Below are 18,390 nucleotides of genomic sequence, written 5' to 3' on the forward strand. Positions count from 1 at the left end.
CTACAGTATCTGCAGTGATGTTGTTTTGATACAGCTACATACATTGAAGGCTCCAAAAGGCTCCAATTGCTCCAACAGCTTTTTGTTTCATCAGCGCTAATGATATTTGGCTAGAATGCTACGAGTCTAAGAGACTATGAGGTCTCAAGGCTACGAGTCTAAAAGGATCTAGCTGGTTATGACTTATACATGGCTGCGGCGAGTCTGCATGGCTAAAATACTGCGTGGCTACGTAAAAACATGACTATGAAGCTACAAGGATACAAGTCTACTCGGCTCCAAATAAATGCAAGACGACATGGCTACAAGAAAAATTGGATACAAAGCTTCAATTCTACGAGTCTACAAGACTCCACCAACTACCTTCGAGTGTTTAAAGCTCCAACTGCTCCATCAGCATTATGTTATAAGATTACAAGGCTACTTGCTTACGTAGCTACAATTCTATGAGGTCCCAAGACATCATGACTACACGACTACGAGCCATGAGGTTACGAGACTACACGCCTACGAATCTTAAAGTTTACGAGACTGCAAGGCTACAGAGCTACGAAGCTTCTAGAACACAAGTTTATGTGACTGCGAGGATACAGGACTTCAAGTCTGCATGAGTTCTTGACTACGAAGCTACTCGTCTACAAGGCTCCAATTACCGTATCTTTCTTCGACGGAATTTTCTCTTTTGCTCCAACTGCACCATCAGCTTTATGTTATAAGATTACAAGGCTACTTGCTTACGTAGCTTCAAGTCTACGAGGCTCCAATGCATCTTGACTGCGAGACTACGAGACTATACGATTGCAAATCCTCAAGGTTACGTGATCTCGAGGCTATAGGTCTATGAAGCTTACAGAACGCATGGTTACGAGACTGCCTGACTAATTGACCGCATGGCTACGAAACTTCATGTCTCTAACTGACTAAAATAGCACCATTCAGTGGTGAGAGTTAATTTATCTCATGCAAAGGTACTTGTTGCAAGTAGTTCCGCTTTTCAACAACAGATATCGCCACATGTTGCTTACAGATAAATAAAATTTATTTCTTTTATGTAGGATGCAGGATGCTCACTAACGCCCGCAAAAGAAGCACGGCTTCGGAAGTCACCAAGGAGAAGGAAATTCGTCTTGTACGTTAGTGCTTCACAGATGTCTCATGGTATATTACTAGACTGAGTAATAATATTTTTTTTTTATTTCCACCTCATTAAAAAATATTGCAAGTGACGATTTAGTAGCCGAAAATCACTAATTAAATGTAACTTTGAATAAAATGACATGTCTCATTAAGAGTAAAACTCCTTCATGGAGAGAACGGTTTCTCAGAAATAACCAGAAGCACTTGGAGAAACCACAGGAATGATCGCAAGCACACGGAAAAATCCTTCATAATATTGACAAGAATAATCAGGAGCACACGGAAAAAACCTTCATAATATTGACAAGAATAATCAGGAGCACACGGAGAAAAACCATCATAATATTGACAAGAATTATCGGGAGCACACGGAGAAAAACAATCATAATATTGACAAGCATTATCGGGAGCACACGGAGAAAAACCATCATTATTTTGATAAGAATAATCAGGAGCACACGGAGAAAAACCATCATAATATTGACAAGTATAATTAGGAGCACACGGAGAAAACCGACATAATATTGACAAGAATTATCGGGCGCACACGGAGAAAACCACCACACATTTTCTTTGATATCATAAAATTAAAAAAAAAAAATAAAATAAATTAATAAAAAATTTAAAACAAAAAAAAATCTAAAAAAAAATACGTAAATAGATTCTGCTAGCTTGTAAACTTATCATTGTTGAGCAAAGATAGAGGTTTAGTACAAGCCATAATTTTATGTATTTTTTTGTAGATTTTTTTTGGTTTTAAATTTTTTAAAAATTTATTTTTATTTTTAATTTTTTTTAATTTTATGATATCAAAGAAAATGTGTGGTGGTTTTCTCCGTGTGCGCCCGATAATTCTTGTCAATATTATGTCGGTTTTTTCCGTGTGCTCCTAATTATACTTGTCAATATTATGATGGTTTTTCTCCGTGTGCTCCTGATTATTCTTATCAAAATAATGATGGTTTTTCTCCGTGTGCTCCCGATAATTCTTGTCAATATTATGATTGTTTTTCTCTGTGTTCTCCCGATAATTCTTGTCAATATTATGATGGTTTTTCTCCGTGTGCTCCTGATTATTCTTGTCAATATTATGAAGGTTTTTTCCGTGTGCTCCTGATTATTCTTGTCAATATTATGAAGGATTTTTCCGTGTGCTTGCGATCATTCCTGTGGTTTCTCCAAGTGCTTCTGGTTATTTCTGAGAAACCGTTCTCTCCATGAAGGAGTTTTACTCTTAATGAGACATGTCATTTTATTCAAAGTTACATTTAATTAGTGATTTTCGGCTACTAAATCGTCACTTGCAATATTTTTTAATGAGGTGGAAATAAAAAAAATATTATTACTCAGTCTAGTAATATACCATGAGACATCTGTGAAGCACTAATGTACAAGACGAATTTCCTTCTCCTTGGTGACTTCCGAAGCCGTGCTTCTTTTGCGGGCGTTAGTGAGCATCCTGCATCCTACATAAAAGAAATAAATTTTATTTATCTGTAAGCAACATGTGGCGATATCTGTTGTTGAAAAGCGGAAATACTTGCAACAAGTACCTTTGCATGAGATAAATTAACTCTCACCACTGAATGGTGCTATTTTAGTCAGTTAGAGACATGAAGTTTCGTAGCCATGCGGCCAATTAGTCAGGCAGTCTCGTAACCATGCGTTCTGTAAGCTTCATAGACCTATAGCCTCGAGATCACGTAACCGTGAGGATTTGCAATCGTATAGTCTCGTAGTCTCGCAGTCAAGATGCATTGGAGCCTCGTAGACTTGAAGCTACGTAAGCAAGTAGCCTTGTAATCTTATAACATAAAGCTGATGGTGCAGTTGGAGCAAAAGAGAAAATTCCGTCGAAGAAAGATACGGTAATTGGAGCCTTGTAGACGAGTAGCTTCGTAGTCAAGAACTCATGCAGACTTGAAGTCCTGTATCCTCGCAGTCACATAAACTTGTGTTCTAGAAGCTTCGTAGCTCTGTAGCCTTGCAGTCTCGTAAACTTTAAGATTCGTAGGCGTGTAGTCTCGTAACCTCATGGCTCGTAGTCGTGTAGTCATGATGTCTTGGGACCTCATAGAATTGTAGCTACGTAAGCAAGTAGCCTTGTAATCTTATAACATAATGCTGATGGAGCAGTTGGAGCTTTAAACACTCGAAGGTAGTTGGTGGAGTCTTGCAGACTCGTAGAATTGAAGCTTTGTATCCAATTTTTCTTGTAGCCATGTCGTCTTGCATTTATTTGGAGCCGAGTAGACTTGTATCCTTGTAGCTTCATAGTCATGTTTTTACGTAGCCACGCGGTATTTTAGCCATTCAGACTCGCCGCAGCCATGTATAAGTCATAACCAGCTAGATCCTTTTAGACTCGTAGCCTAGAGACCTCATTGTCTCTTAGACTCGTAGCATTCTAGCCAAATATCATTAGCGCTGATGAAACAAAAAGCTGTTGGAGCAATTGGAGCCTTTTGGAGCCTTCGATGTATGTAGCTGTATCAAAACAACATCACTGCAGATACTGTAGCAAGGTGTTTACCTTGATAAAGAATGCTGAACGGTATGAGAAGAATGATGGTGTTAAAAACCCACTACGCAAAATGTTAAGCTGTAATCGGTGTATCAGGTTGTTAACACGAATTGACGTATAAAAAGACATGTTAGAACATGTAAAGCCAAGCCTACTTACGTCATCGATCACATCGATGGATCCACTAGACTAAAGAATACAACAATAATTTTTCCTTGACCTGAGCGAGATGGTATTAGATCGATCGATCATGTTGAAGAACATAAATTGAAGGATGCTTCGTGAAAACTGAAACTAATGGAAGTAACAACACCGTGAAAAGTGAGAATACAACCAAGCCGATATTCAGTAGATCCACAATACATTGTAAAAATGATGGACTCCTAAAAAGGAAGCATGAAGATGAAGACACTTCGACGTCAACGCTATCGAATTCATACGGTAATCTGGGTGAAGACGGTGCCTTCTACGGTGATTGCTACAGTGACTCTGAAGCTGATGGCGTGATCGAAGACTGTGCTGAAGCACCTCAAGCATGTAAGAGCGAAGACTGTGATGGTGGATTGAGACCGAAACGATGGAAATGACGTGTTGCAATAAATAAATCTGATCAAGCTTGTGATAATCACTGGCTCGATGACGAAAGTGACCTTGTGGATGACGATAAAACGGTAGACACCAGAGATAATAATATTTATTATAAACGTGCAAGGAAGATAATGACAGAAGAGATTGATAACACATCGTTGAAACAACCAAACATATTGGATGACCGGCTAAGACTGATGGTGGCATCTGTTCGTAGAGGAAACTACTCGTATATCGAGGAAGTATCGTCCATACTTAAAGAACTTCGGAAAGTTGGCTACATACAATAATAAATTGTTTAACTTTCATGTGTGTACTATTGAAAAATAAATAAATTATTATATATTTTAAAGTATGTTTTATTTCTTGTATTCTGATTTCCAACTAAGCGTGTGTGTTTCCGCTACTGTATGTGTGATCATTCCGTTTCCTGTGTGTACTGCGTGTATACGTTTCGTTTCCTGTGTGTACTGTGTGTACGTTTCGTTTCCTGTGTGTACTGTGTGTACGTATCGTTTCCTGTGTGTACTGTGTGTACGTTCCGTTTCCTGTGTGTAATGTGTGTATACATTTAGTTTCCTGTGTGTACTGTGTGTACGTTTCGTTTCCTGTGTGTACTGTGTGTACGTTCCGTTTCCTGTGTGTACTGTGTGTACGTTCCGTTTCCTGTGTGTACTGTGTGTATACGTTTCGTTTCCTGTGTGTACGTTCCGTTTCCTGTGTGTACTGTGTGTACGTTCCGTTTCCTGTGTGTACTGTGTGTACGTTCCGTTTCCTGTGTGTACTGTGTGTACGTTCCGTTTCCTGTGTGTAATGTGTGTATACGTTTCGTTTCCTGTGTGTACTGTGTGTACGTTTCGTTTCCTGTGTGTACTGTGTGTACGTTCCGTTTCCTGTGTGTAATGTGTGTATACGTTTCCTTTCCTATTGAATTTATGTAATAAAATTTTTTTTAAAAGAACTTGTGGTGTTTTTATTTTCTTAAACCATCACTTTTTTAGTATTTTTTTTTTTAAATTAAAGATGATTTGTATCGGCCAGGGATCGAACCAAGGACCTTAGTCGATCCAATCAATCATTATATGGATTACAAATTTATTTAATTAATTTTGGATTTTTTTCCCGCTTTTCTAGCTACATTATTACATGATTTCAAGATGGTGGTCGAATTTCAAGATGGTAGGGGGCACCTCCATAATAAATGATTACTGCACTGTAGCGGGTTAGAATAAAACTATCCAGATGGGAATGTCCTCTATAATACAAGTACACACACAAGATGGCGTACTCCGGCAGGTGGTGGCTCCTGGTAGCATGTACTGAACATTAAAATGTCGGATCCATGATGGCCGACAAGGACAAAGTCAAATTTCAAGGACAAAGTCAAATTTCAAGGTCAAGGTCAAATTTCAAGGTCAAGGTCAAATTTCAAGGTCAAGGTCAGGGTCAAATTTCACGGTCAAGGTCAAAGTTCAAGGTCAAGGTCAAAGGTTAATGTTAATATACAAGGTTAAAGGTATGGAGAACAGAACAATATATTAACATGACATCAGCACACTCTAGCAGACGAAAACAAGATGGTGGACTCCAGCGGACGAAGACAAGATGGCGGACATGATGTCATACCAGCTGATGGTAAATACCTTGTTATTGGTGGAGGTAGGTCAGTCTGTAGGTGGCTTCTGTGGTGGAAGGATCTGATTTTTTTATTTTTTGCCCTCACCGGGTTCGAACCGAGGACGGCAATCGATATAATCAATCGGAATTCTATTAAGTTAATTTCTTGATGAATTTTGGAATTTTTCCCGATTTTCTAACATAAAAATTACGGATTTCCAAGATGGCGTCTAAATTTCAAGATGGTGACTAAATTTCAAGATGGCGACCATAACGATAATTGCAACATTAATAGGATCCAATATGGTGGTCGTAACATAAAGTGTAAGAATGGTATAGTACTCAACCAAGATGGCGGGTGTAACGAAATATGCAACATTTATATAATCCAAGATGGCGACCGTAACGATAACTGCAACAGTGGTTTTTAAGATTTTGATTTAATTCGATTATTTAAATTTTTTAATGATTTTTAAAATTTTTCACGATTTTCTAACATAAAAATTGCAGATTTTCAAGATGGCGTCTAAATTTCAAGATGGCGACCATAACGAAAATTGCAACGATGACGTCATAATTCAAAATGGCGGACAACACAATGTCGGAATTTTCTAGAAAACAAAATGACGTCATCCAAAATGGTGTATCCAAGATGGCCGCCGTGATCTACTTGTCCCGTTACGCTGTGTCCCGTTACGCTGGTTCCCGTTACGCTGTGTCCCGTTACGCTGGTTGCACGCACAAAAAAGTGTCACGTTACGCGGTGTCCCGTTACGCTCGTCCAATATGGCCACCGTGATGTCACAATCCAAGATGGCGGGTGTCACCACAGTCACCACAGCCTGCAGCCTGTTTCCGGAGCCCCTATTATATACTACTTTCAACATTATTCTAAAAAAATCCATAGACTTTATGTTAATCCTTACAAATATTATAAATGCGAATGTGAGTTTCTTTGTTACTTAATCACGCAAAAATGGCTAAACGGATTTGAATTAAATTCCATCCCTAAGAGAGTGAAAAAGTGATTTGTTTTTTTAACAGAAAAAAATCATAGGTCATATATATACAAATAGTGAGTGAGTGAGTGTCATTTCTCTGTCTGCCACACGATCATACACAAAGTAAGGCCTGGCAAATTCATATTCTTCTCCTTGGTGAGACCAGCCCGCTTAGTGGAGCTCACAGCGGCTAGCAAAATAAAGGCACTAATAACAGTTTAGTTCTTAACTTTGTTAATAGATTGAGTTGCCTTGAATTTTAAACGCGCCATCGTTTGATGCGTTTGTCATGCCTTGAAATTTCTTTTGTATGTGCCGTATGCGTTCCTATACCATTCATCCGATTGCGATGAAATTTTTGTGACTTGTTATGCGCATGCCCGCGAAGGTTTCTGAGAGGGTACAACAATAGTTGGAGCACGAATCGTTTCAAAAAATGTGTGTGTTTCATATAGTTTAGCGGAAGTTCGTGTATTTTCAGTTTATGAGAGCACATGCATTACAGAATTGAAATGAATTAAATAGAAACAGCGATAATTCACAGAACTGAACTGAATAAAATACAAACAAGACATTTTAGTTCGTGTGTGATATAAACATTAGGTAGCCCGAGAGTCTTTCCAACAAATGTGTTTATTTCATATTGTATAGCGGTACTACTTCTGTTTTCATTGTATAAGGGCGCACGCATGACACAATTTAATTAAATATAAAAGAGACACAGAGATAGAGTGATAGATTTAGAGTGAGATAACGAGAGACAGAGAGATAGGTTGAAAAAGAGTGAGGTATAGTTAAAGAAAATAAGTTACTTAAAGACATATACAGCCTAGATGTACATAACTATATAGAGATTGGTATATAAAATAGGTAGAGATAGTGGGAGGTATAGATGTATATATGTAGATATAGACAGATAAATGGTGATAGAGAGATACATATATGTATATAGATGTAGATAGAGATAAATATATATGTATATGCACATTTAGAGAGATGGATAGATGATTTTTATATACGCAACTACTTCAAACATATTACAAAACAAAACTGAATGAGACATTGCAACGCACGCCGAGAATTAGCTAGATAAGGGGAATCTTTTCAATATCAGTAATCCTTTATTTTTCAGTTTTTTTCTATAGTGCTTTATAGAGTCTAGATAACATACAGACCATCAATTTTTAGATATATAGAGGTAAATAACTATACACTGGTAGAATAACTTTTGCTGGGATTTGCCAGTGATATAAATTATTTTGCACATTTGACATTCAAAATTAAGAAGACAATTACTGTCTACATCTTATTTCGAAAAAGGTACCCTTCACCCTGTGTTCAGCCCGGGCAATGCCGGGTACTGCAGTTAGTAAATAATAGTATTACAACTTCCAGGCGTTTTTTTTCTCGTTTTTTTCCTTGTAGTAAAATTCAGTTCAAAAATTTAATAAATATAAAGTTTGTAAGGAACTAAATAGATAAAATTTGAAATCTTTTCTGAATAAACATAGCTAAATGAGTATTACCAAATGTGCATACCCACTAATTTACATAAACCACACAAATAAAGTTTTGCAAGCATGTGACTAACAGTTTAATGTGAACATTGAATAAAAGTACACACATTACGACACAAAAATCACAAACTTTACTTAACAAATCGAAAAAAAAACTATGTCAGATTTCTTTTAATTGTATGTTCATGCTTTGCCAAGTAACTGGGTGGTACGAAGATATGTTTTAGTAGTGTATGCACTAACAAATTTAGAGGTGTTTCAAAATTCGTGGTACATATTACGGGGTGACAGAATACAACTAGACAATCACCACGTAAAGAAGGCTCTCGAGTTAAAGAGTGGAACGCTAAAGGGCGGTACGTACTGTGCTATGAAATAATGAAAAAAAGGACAGAAAGACAATGAATAATTTAATAAAAGTGTTTAGTAGTATATAATAGCCGGTCCTGAAACTGGCTTCTGGCTGTGGTACCTGTGGTGCCGACCGCCATCTTGGATTTGTGACGTCACGGCGGCAAAAATTCCTCAAAATTCCTCAAAAATGCCTCAAAATGACTCAAAATTTCCCGTTTTAAGAAAAAATTTCCCGTTTTCGAGGGAAAAATTCCCGTTTCGAGGGAAAATTTCCCGTTTTATTCCTCAAAAATCCCAACGGCTAGAAATGTCCTGATAGAGGCTTAAGCATCCTTAACTCAAGCCTCAGTTAAGCCTCTATCAGGATGTGACCTTGACCTTTGACCTTGACCCCGGCGGCCATCTTGGATCCGCCATTTTGGATGACGTCATTTCGTTTTCTAGAAAATTCCGGCATTGTGTTATCCGCCATATTGGACGATGACGTCACCGTTGCAATTTTCGTTACGCCTGCCATCTTTAACTTTTTTATTTATTATCCGATTTTAATGAAATTTTTTTTAAAATTTATAAAAAAATTCATTTAATAAAAATTTAATAAAATATTAATAAAAAATTACTTTTTCGACACGGAGTTTGGAGTCCGCGGTTCGAACCCGGTGAGGCCAAAAAAAATTAAAAATGGCGACCGATCCTCCTCCCGTGGTGACTTTTGGCAGACTGACTCCCACCACTTTTCTTAAAGCATATATATATCGTCACCTAGTATGACGTCATGTCCGCCATCTTGTCTTCGATGCTGGAAGCCATCATCATCATTGTATCGTCGACGAGAGTGCGCTGACACCATGTTAGTTTAGTTCGTATCCGCTAGAGTGCAGTAATCATTTATTATTACTGTGACACCCGCCATCTTGAAATATGGCCGCCATCTTGAAAATCCGTAATTATTTAGCTAGAAATTCGGGAAAAATTCCAAAATTCATTAAATAAATCACTCATTAACTTACATATTGATTCGATCCGCTCCAGTCCTTGGTTCGATCCCTGAATGATGCAAAACATTTAATTTTATATAAAAAATAATAATTTCAATAAACCATGTTCAAAATTCTTAAAGAGACTTTAAATCCTCTACTACCATCATCCTATCAGACACCAAGACCACCATATTGGAAATTCGTAATTGTAATGCTAGAGATTCGGGAAAAAGTTCAAAATTCATTAAATAAATTTGTAATCTATATACTGATTGATTAGATCGACTAAGGTCCTTGGTTCGATCCCTGGCCGATACAAAACAACTTTAATTTTAAAAAAGTACCAGAAAAGTGTAAGGTTCGAAAAATAAAACACCTCAAAGTCTTTTACAAACATAATATTTATTACACAATTTCTATCCTACTACAGAATCACTTGCGAAAGCCAACAACAATCTTATAAACATTTAGCCCTGCATAGACGTGCAACGACTACTTCTTAGCTCCAAATGGCTCCCAAAGCTCCAACAGCCTCCAAATGCTTAACACAGCTCCAAATGGCTCCAAATGCTCCAAACGGCTCCAAATGCTCCAAATGTCTCCAGCAGCTCCAAATGCTTGACAGCTCCAAATGCTTCAAAAGGCTCCAAATGCTCCAACAGCTCCAAAAAAAGGCTCCAAATGCTCCAATAGCCTCCAAATGCTTAACACAGCTCCAAATGGCTCCAAATGCTCCAAACGGCCTCCAAATGCTTGACAGCCTCCAAATGCTTAACACAGCTCTAAATGGCTCCAAATGCTCCAAACGGCCTCCAAATGCTTGACAGCTCCAAATGTCTCCAGCAGCTCCAAATGCTCCAACAGCTCCAAAAAAAAGGCTCCAAATGCTCCAACAGCCTCCAAATGCTTAACACAGCTCCAAATGGCTCCAAATGCTTGACAGCTCCAAATGCATAACACAGCTCCAAATGGCTCCAAATGCTCCAAACGGCCTCCAAATGCTTGACAGCTCCAAATGTCTCCAGCAGCTCCAAATGCTCCAACAGCTCCAAAAAAAGGCTCCAAAAGCTCCAACAGCCTCCAAATGCTTAACACAGTTCCAAATGGCTCCAAATGCTCCAAACGGCCTCCAAATGCTTGACAGCTCCAAATGTTTCCAGCAGCTCCAAATGCTCCAAATGCTTGACAGCTCCAAATGCTTCAAAAGGCTCCAAATGCTCCAAATGCTCCAAACGGCCTCCAAATGGCTCCAACAGCTCCAACAGCCTCCAAATGCTTGACAGCTCCAAATGTTTCCAGCAGCTCCAAATGCTCCAAATGGCTCCAACAGCCTCCAAATGCTTAACACAGCTCTAAATGGCTCCAACAGCTCCAAAAGACTCCAAATGCTTCAAAAGGCTCCAATTGCTCCAAGAGCTCCATCTTCAATTGGTTCCAACTGATTCCTATTACTTTTATCGAACTTGGCATAATTACTAACATGTCTTTATCAGTATACATTTTGACTGGCAGTGGTAACGTTTTTTTACACCTTTAAGTTATAAGTTTTATTTAGAAATCAGATTTCGATAAATGATAGCTTCCATCTGGAAAGAAAATATATTTATTTATCTTCAAGTTTATACACATACATTTAATTTAATCCATTATTGTATGTAGCCAGCTTCCCTCAGTTCTTTGAGTATGAAGGATATTTCTTTAATGTTCGAATAGTTTCCTGCACAAAGCGATCCATGTAGTAGTCGTAGCCTGTTAACCAATATGTTAGGATCTTCCCATGAGGTATAATCAATCTCTTCTGCTGCCTTCATCATCCTTGCATGTTTATAATAAATATTATCTCTGGTGTTTATCGTTTTAACACCAACCACAAGGTCACTTTCGTCATCTTGCCAGTGATTATCACAAGCTTGATCAGGATAATTTATTTTATTACGCCGTTTCCATCGTTTTGGTCTCAAACCACCATCACAGTCTTCGCTCTTGCATGCTTTTGGTGCTTCAGTACAGTACTCAATCATGTCAGCCTCAGATGTGTCACCACAATCTTCAATCATGCCAGCTTCTGATGTGTCACCACAGTCTTCAATCATGTCAGCACCACAAACTTGATCAGGATAATTTATTTTATTACGTCGTTTCCATCGTTTTGGTCTCAGACTGCCATCACAGTCTTCGATCTTGCCTGCTTTAGGTGTTTCAGTACAGTACTCAATCATGTCAGCCTCAGATGTGTCACCACAATCTTCAATCATGCCAGCCTCAGATGATTCATCAAAGTCTTCGACCTTGTAAGCTTCAGGTGGTTCTCCATCTTTCACATTTTCATGGAGACGACTAGATATTGGAGTAAATATATTTTCATTTCTAATGTGGTTACAACTTCCTTCGTTTGTTTTAAATTTTAAATTATTATCTTGATCTAGATCAGTAATTTTAGCATTAGCTTTTTCGCCTTCGTTCCTCTTCCGCGATGTTGTAGCCCAGTCTTCGTTATCTTTATTCATCTTAATTGTACAGGTCTTGTAATGTCTATCCAAGTAATATCTTCTACCAAAGGATTTCTGACACTGACTGCAATGAAATGGTTTTTGACAAGGACCCAAATTACACTCGCTTCTCTCATGTCGTTTAGCATTCTTTCTCAAGGTAAACACCTTGCTACAGTATCTACAGTGATGACGTTTTGATACAGCAACAAATCCAGTTTCAGGATTCATATTAGTTATTGAGACTAATGCCAGATGCAAACTAAGAGTTTTAAATTAGATATATTACTTAAATAGAATTTTTTAATTATTTCATCAGCGAGAATTAATTTATCTCATTCAAAGGTACTTGTTGCAAGTAGTTCTGCTTTTCAACAACAGATGTCGCCACATGTTACTTGCAGGTAAATAATATTTAGTTCTTTTATGCGGGATGCGGGATGCTCACTAACGATCGCAAAAGAAGGATGGCTTCGCTAGACTCCAAGGAGAAGGAAGTTCGTCCATCCTGTTAGTGCTTCTTAGATTTCTCAGAGATTATTTGACTGAGTAATGATATTTTTTTTTTTAAATTTATCACCTGATAAAAATATTACAAGTGGTGATTTATTGACAGAATTTCATTAATTAAATGTAACTCTGAATAGAAATGACATGACTCATTAAGTAAAAAATTCTTCATCCAGAGATAGATTTCTCACAAATAATCAGGAGCACTCGGAGAAAACCATCAGATGTCTAGCCAGGAATAATCAGAAACACTTGGAGAAAGCCATCAATAAATAATATCAAGAATAATCAGAAGCACTCTGAGAAAACCATAAGATGTCTAGTCAGGTATAATCGGAAGCACACGGAGAAAACCACCATAATATTGTCAATAATAATCGGAAGCACACGGAGAAAAACACCATAATATTGACAATATTATGGTGGTTTTCTCCGTGTGCTTCCGATTATACCTGACTAGACATCTTATGGTTTTCTCAGAGTGCTTCTGATTATTCTTGATATTATTTATTGATGGCTTTCTCCAAGTGTTTCTGATTATTCCTGGCTAGACATCTAATGGTTTTCTCCGAGTGCTCCTGATTATTTGTACGAAATCTATCTCTGCATGAAGAATTTTTTACTTAATGAGTCATGTCATTTCTATTCAGAGTTACATTTAATTAGTGAAATTCTGTCAATAAATCACCACTTGTAATATTTTTATCAGGTGATAAATTAAAAAAAAAATATCATTACTCAGTCAAATAATCTCTGAGAAATCTAAGAAGCACTAACAGGATGGACGAACTTCCTTCTCCTTGGAGTCTAGCGAAGCCATCCTTCTTTTGCGATCGTTAGTGAGCATTCCGCATCCCGCATAAAAGAACTAAATATTATTTACCTGCAAGTAACATGTGGCGACATCTGTTGTTGAAAAGCAGAACTACTTGCAACAAGTACCTTTGAATGAGATAAATTAATTCTCGCTGATGAAATAATTAAAAAATTCTATTTAAGTAATATATCTAATTTAAAACTCTTAGTTTGCATCTGGCATTATTTTCAATAACTAATATGAATCCTGAAACTGGATTTGTTGCTGTATCAAAACGTCATCACTGTAGATACTGTAGCAAGGTGTTTACCTTGAGAAAGAATGCTAAACGACATGAGAGAAGCGAGTGTAATTTGGGTCCTTGTCAAAAACCATTTCATTGCAGTCAGTGTCAGAAATCCTTTGGTAGAAGATATTACTTGGATAGACATTACAAGACCTGTACAATTAAGATGAATAAAGATAACGAAGACTGGGCTACAACATCGCGGAAGAGGAACGAAGGCGAAAAAGCTAATGCTAAAATTACTGATCTAGATCAAGATAATAATTTAAAATTTAAAACAAACGAAGGAAGTTGTAACCACATTAGAAATGAAAATATATTTACTCCAATATCTAGTCGTCTCCATGAAAATGTGAAAGATGGAGAACCACCTGAAGCTTACAAGGTCGAAGACTTTGATGAATCATCTGAGGCTGGCATGATTGAAGATTGTGGTGACACATCTGAGGCTGACATGATTGAGTACTGTACTGAAACACCTAAAGCAGGCAAGATCGAAGACTGTGATGGCAGTCTGAGACCAAAACGATGGAAACGACGTAATAAAATAAATTATCCTGATCAAGTTTGTGGTGCTGACATGATTGAAGACTGTGGTGACACATCAGAAGCTGGCATGATTGAAGATTGTGGTGACACATCTGAGGCTGACATGATTGAGTACTGTACTGAAGCACCAAAAGCATGCAAGAGCGAAGACTGTGATGGTGGTTTGAGACCAAAACGATGGAAACGGCGTAATAAAATAAATTATCCTGATCAAGCTTGTGATAATCACTGGCAAGATGACGAAAGTGACCTTGTGGTTGGTGTTAAAACGATAAACACCAGAGATAATATTTATTATAAACATGCAAGGATGATGAAGGCAGCAGAAGAGATTGATTATACCTCATGGGAAGATCCTAACATATTGGTTAACAGGCTACGACTACTACATGGATCGCTTTGTGCAGGAAACTATTCGAACATTAAAGAAATATCCTTCATACTCAAAGAACTGAGGGAAGCTGGCTACATACAATAATGGATTAAATTAAATGTATGTGTATAAACTTGAAGATAAATAAATATATTTTCTTTCCAGATGGAAGCTATCATTTATCGAAATCTGATTTCTAAATAAAACTTATAACTTAAAGGTGTAAAAAAACGTTACCACTGCCAGTCAAAATGTATACTGATAAAGACATGTTAGTAATCATGCCAAGTTCGATAAAAGTAATAGGAATCAGTTGGAACCAATTGAAGATGGAGCTCTTGGAGCAATTGGAGCCTTTTGAAGCATTTGGAGTCTTTTGGAGCTGTTGGAGCCATTTAGAGCTGTGTTAAGCATTTGGAGGCTGTTGGAGCCATTTGGAGCATTTGGAGCTGCTGGAAACATTTGGAGCTGTCAAGCATTTGGAGGCTGTTGGAGCTGTTGGAGCCATTTGGAGGCCGTTTGGAGCATTTGGAGCATTTGGAGCCTTTTGAAGCATTTGGAGCTGTCAAGCATTTGGAGCATTTGGAGCTGCTGGAAACATTTGGAGCTGTCAAGCATTTGGAGGCCGTTTGGAGCATTTGGAGCCATTTGGAACTGTGTTAAGCATTTGGAGGCTGTTGGAGCTTTTGGAGCCTTTTTTTGGAGCTGTTGGAGCATTTGGAGCTGCTGGAGACATTTGGAGCTGTCAAGCATTTGGGGGCCGTTTGGAGCATTTGGAGCCATTTGGAGCTGTGTTAAGCATTTGGAGGCTGTTGGAGCATTTGGAGCCTTTTTTTTTGGAGCTGTTGGAGCATTTGGAGCTGCTGGAGACATTTGGAGCTGTCAAGCATTTGGAGGCCATTTGGAGCATTTGGAGCCATTTAGAGCTGTGTTAAGCATTTGGAGGCTGTCAAGCATTTGGAGGCCGTTTGGAGCATTTGGAGCCATTTGGAGCTGTGTTAAGCATTTGGAGGCTATTGGAGCATTTGGAGCCTTTTTTTGGAGCTGTTGGAGCATTTGGAGCCTTTTGAAGCATTTGGAGCTGTCAAGCATTTGGAGCTGCTGGAGACATTTGGAGCATTTGGAGCCGTTTGGAGCATTTGGAGCCATTTGGAGCTGTGTTAAGCATTTGGAGGCTGTTGGAGCTTTGGGAGCCATTTGGAGCTAAGAAGTAGTCGTTGCACGTCTATGCAGGGCTAAATGTTTATAAGATTGTTGTTGGCTTTCGCAAGTGATTCTGTAGTAGGATAGAAATTGTGTAATAAATATTATGTTTGTAAAAGACTTTGAGGTGTTTTATTTTTCGAACCTTACACTTTTCTGGTACTTTTTTAAAATTAAAGTTGTTTTGTATCGGCCAGGGATCGAACCAAGGACCTTAGTCGATCTAATCAATCAGTATATAGATTACAAATTTATTTAATGAATTTTGAACTTTTTCCCGAATCTCTAGCATTACAATTACGAATTTCCAATATGGTGGTCTTGGTGTCTGATAGGATGATGGTAGTAGAGGATTTAAAGTCTCTTTAAGAATTTTGAACATGGTTTATTGAAATTATTATTTTTTATATAAAATTAAATGTTTTGCATCATTCAGGGATCGAACCAAGGACTGGAGCGGATCGAATCAATATGTAAGTTAATGAGTGATTTATTTAATGAATTTTGGAATTTTTCCCGAATTTCTAGCTAAATAATTACGGATTTTCAAGATGGCGGCCATATTTCAAGATGGCGGGTGTCACAGTAATAATAAATGATTACTGCACTCTATCGGATACGAACTAAACTAACATGGTGTCAGCGCACTCTCGTCGACGATACAATGATGATGATGGCTTCCAGCATCGAAGACAAGATGGCGGACATGACGTCATACTAGGTGACGATATATATATGCTTTAAGAAAAGTGGTGGGAGTCAGTCTGCCAAAAGTCACCACGGGAGGAGGATCGGTCACCATTTTTAATTTTTTTTGGCCTCACCGGGTTCGAACCGCGGACTCCAAACTCCGTGTCGAAAAAGTAATTTTTTATTAATATTTTATTAAATTTTTATTAAATGAATTTTTTTATAAATTTTAAAAAAAATTTCATTAAAATCGGATAATAAATAAAAAAGTTAAAGATGGCAGGCGTAACGAAAATTGCAACGGTGACGTCATCGTCCAATATGGCGGATAACACAATGCCGGAATTTTCTAGAAAACGAAATGACGTCATCCAAAATGGCGGATCCAAGATGGCCGCCGGGGTCAAGGTCAAAGGTCAAGGTCACATCCTGATAGAGGCTTAACTGAGGCTTGAGTTAAGGATGCTTAAGCCTCTATCAGGACATTTCTAGCCGTTGGGATTTTTGAGGAATAAAACGGGAAAATTTCCCTCGAAACGGGAATTTTTCCCTCGAAAACGGGAAATTTTTTCTTAAAACGGGAAATTTTGAGTCATTTTGAGGCATTTTTGAGGAATTTTGTGGAATTTTTGCCGCCGTGACGTCACAAATCCAAGATGGCGGTCGGCACCACAGGCACCACAGCCAGAAGCCAGTTTCAGGACCGGCTATTATATACTACTGTGTTTCATTCAACAACTTCCAACTACACAAATCCCATATCACAAAAACTGCTAAGAATTTCAGTCGCAAACGGTGACGCAGGCCATTGAATTAATGACCGTCTTACACCAGGCATGTATCGCATGGTTGCCAACATCAACGGGAATTCAGGCAATAAGATCATCTGATTAAAAGTGACTTCCATCGTAGATGAGGCTATCCATATGACTCGAGAAGGAAAAGTCTAGACACAAGAGATCAGGTGCACATAAAAAAATTTCTAAACTTTTACAAAAGATTCCTTTGGAAACCAGTTGCATAGAAATACTACTATAAATATATTGTAACTTTGTACACCACATGGCTATGGTTATTTTTGCATACGCGAAAAACATTTTTCGAGGTAGTATTGAATATATTTTACGAAAATTGGCGCATAATATTATATGTAATAGATGTTTCATTCAAGGATTTTATACGCCATAAAAAAGATAATCAAATATACAACAATTTGACTTCATTTTGTTGTATCATGCTTCATGCTTACTATGTGCGCAGTTAATATTAGAAACCTATTCAGAAAACGGTTTGCAAATAAATTTAACTAATGTAGGTACATAGACAACACATAGTGAGCAAAAATTCCCGGGTAAAAATCTGAACCCAGTATTACTTGAACACTATTTGTAGTGATAAGAGTTGTTTTCATGTAAATGTACAAATTTACAAATACCTTTAATTTTATGCTAATATTTCTTTTCCGTTTAGAAAAAAAATCATAGTGTGGCATACATCCCATGAATTTTTAATTATCTTAGTTACATTCCATGGTATAACCGAAAAATTTTAAAACTAAATAATTACTTGGTAATGTTTTTATATTTCTCTGCTTCGTGTTTGATTGTTCCAGACGGTGGAAATAAATGTGTCTCAATATGACTATATAAACTAATTCTGTGTTGCTCATTTTCAGGCCGGAATGCGTTGCTACAGCTATGCTGCACATTCTGAAGAATGCGAAAAGTGGAACTGTGTGGGTCACTGAGGGTGGCA

Source organism: Bacillus rossius, chromosome 1 (genome assembly GCF_032445375.1).
Source record: "Bacillus rossius redtenbacheri isolate Brsri chromosome 1, Brsri_v3, whole genome shotgun sequence".
Classification (NCBI taxonomy): domain Eukaryota; kingdom Metazoa; phylum Arthropoda; class Insecta; order Phasmatodea; family Bacillidae; genus Bacillus; species Bacillus rossius.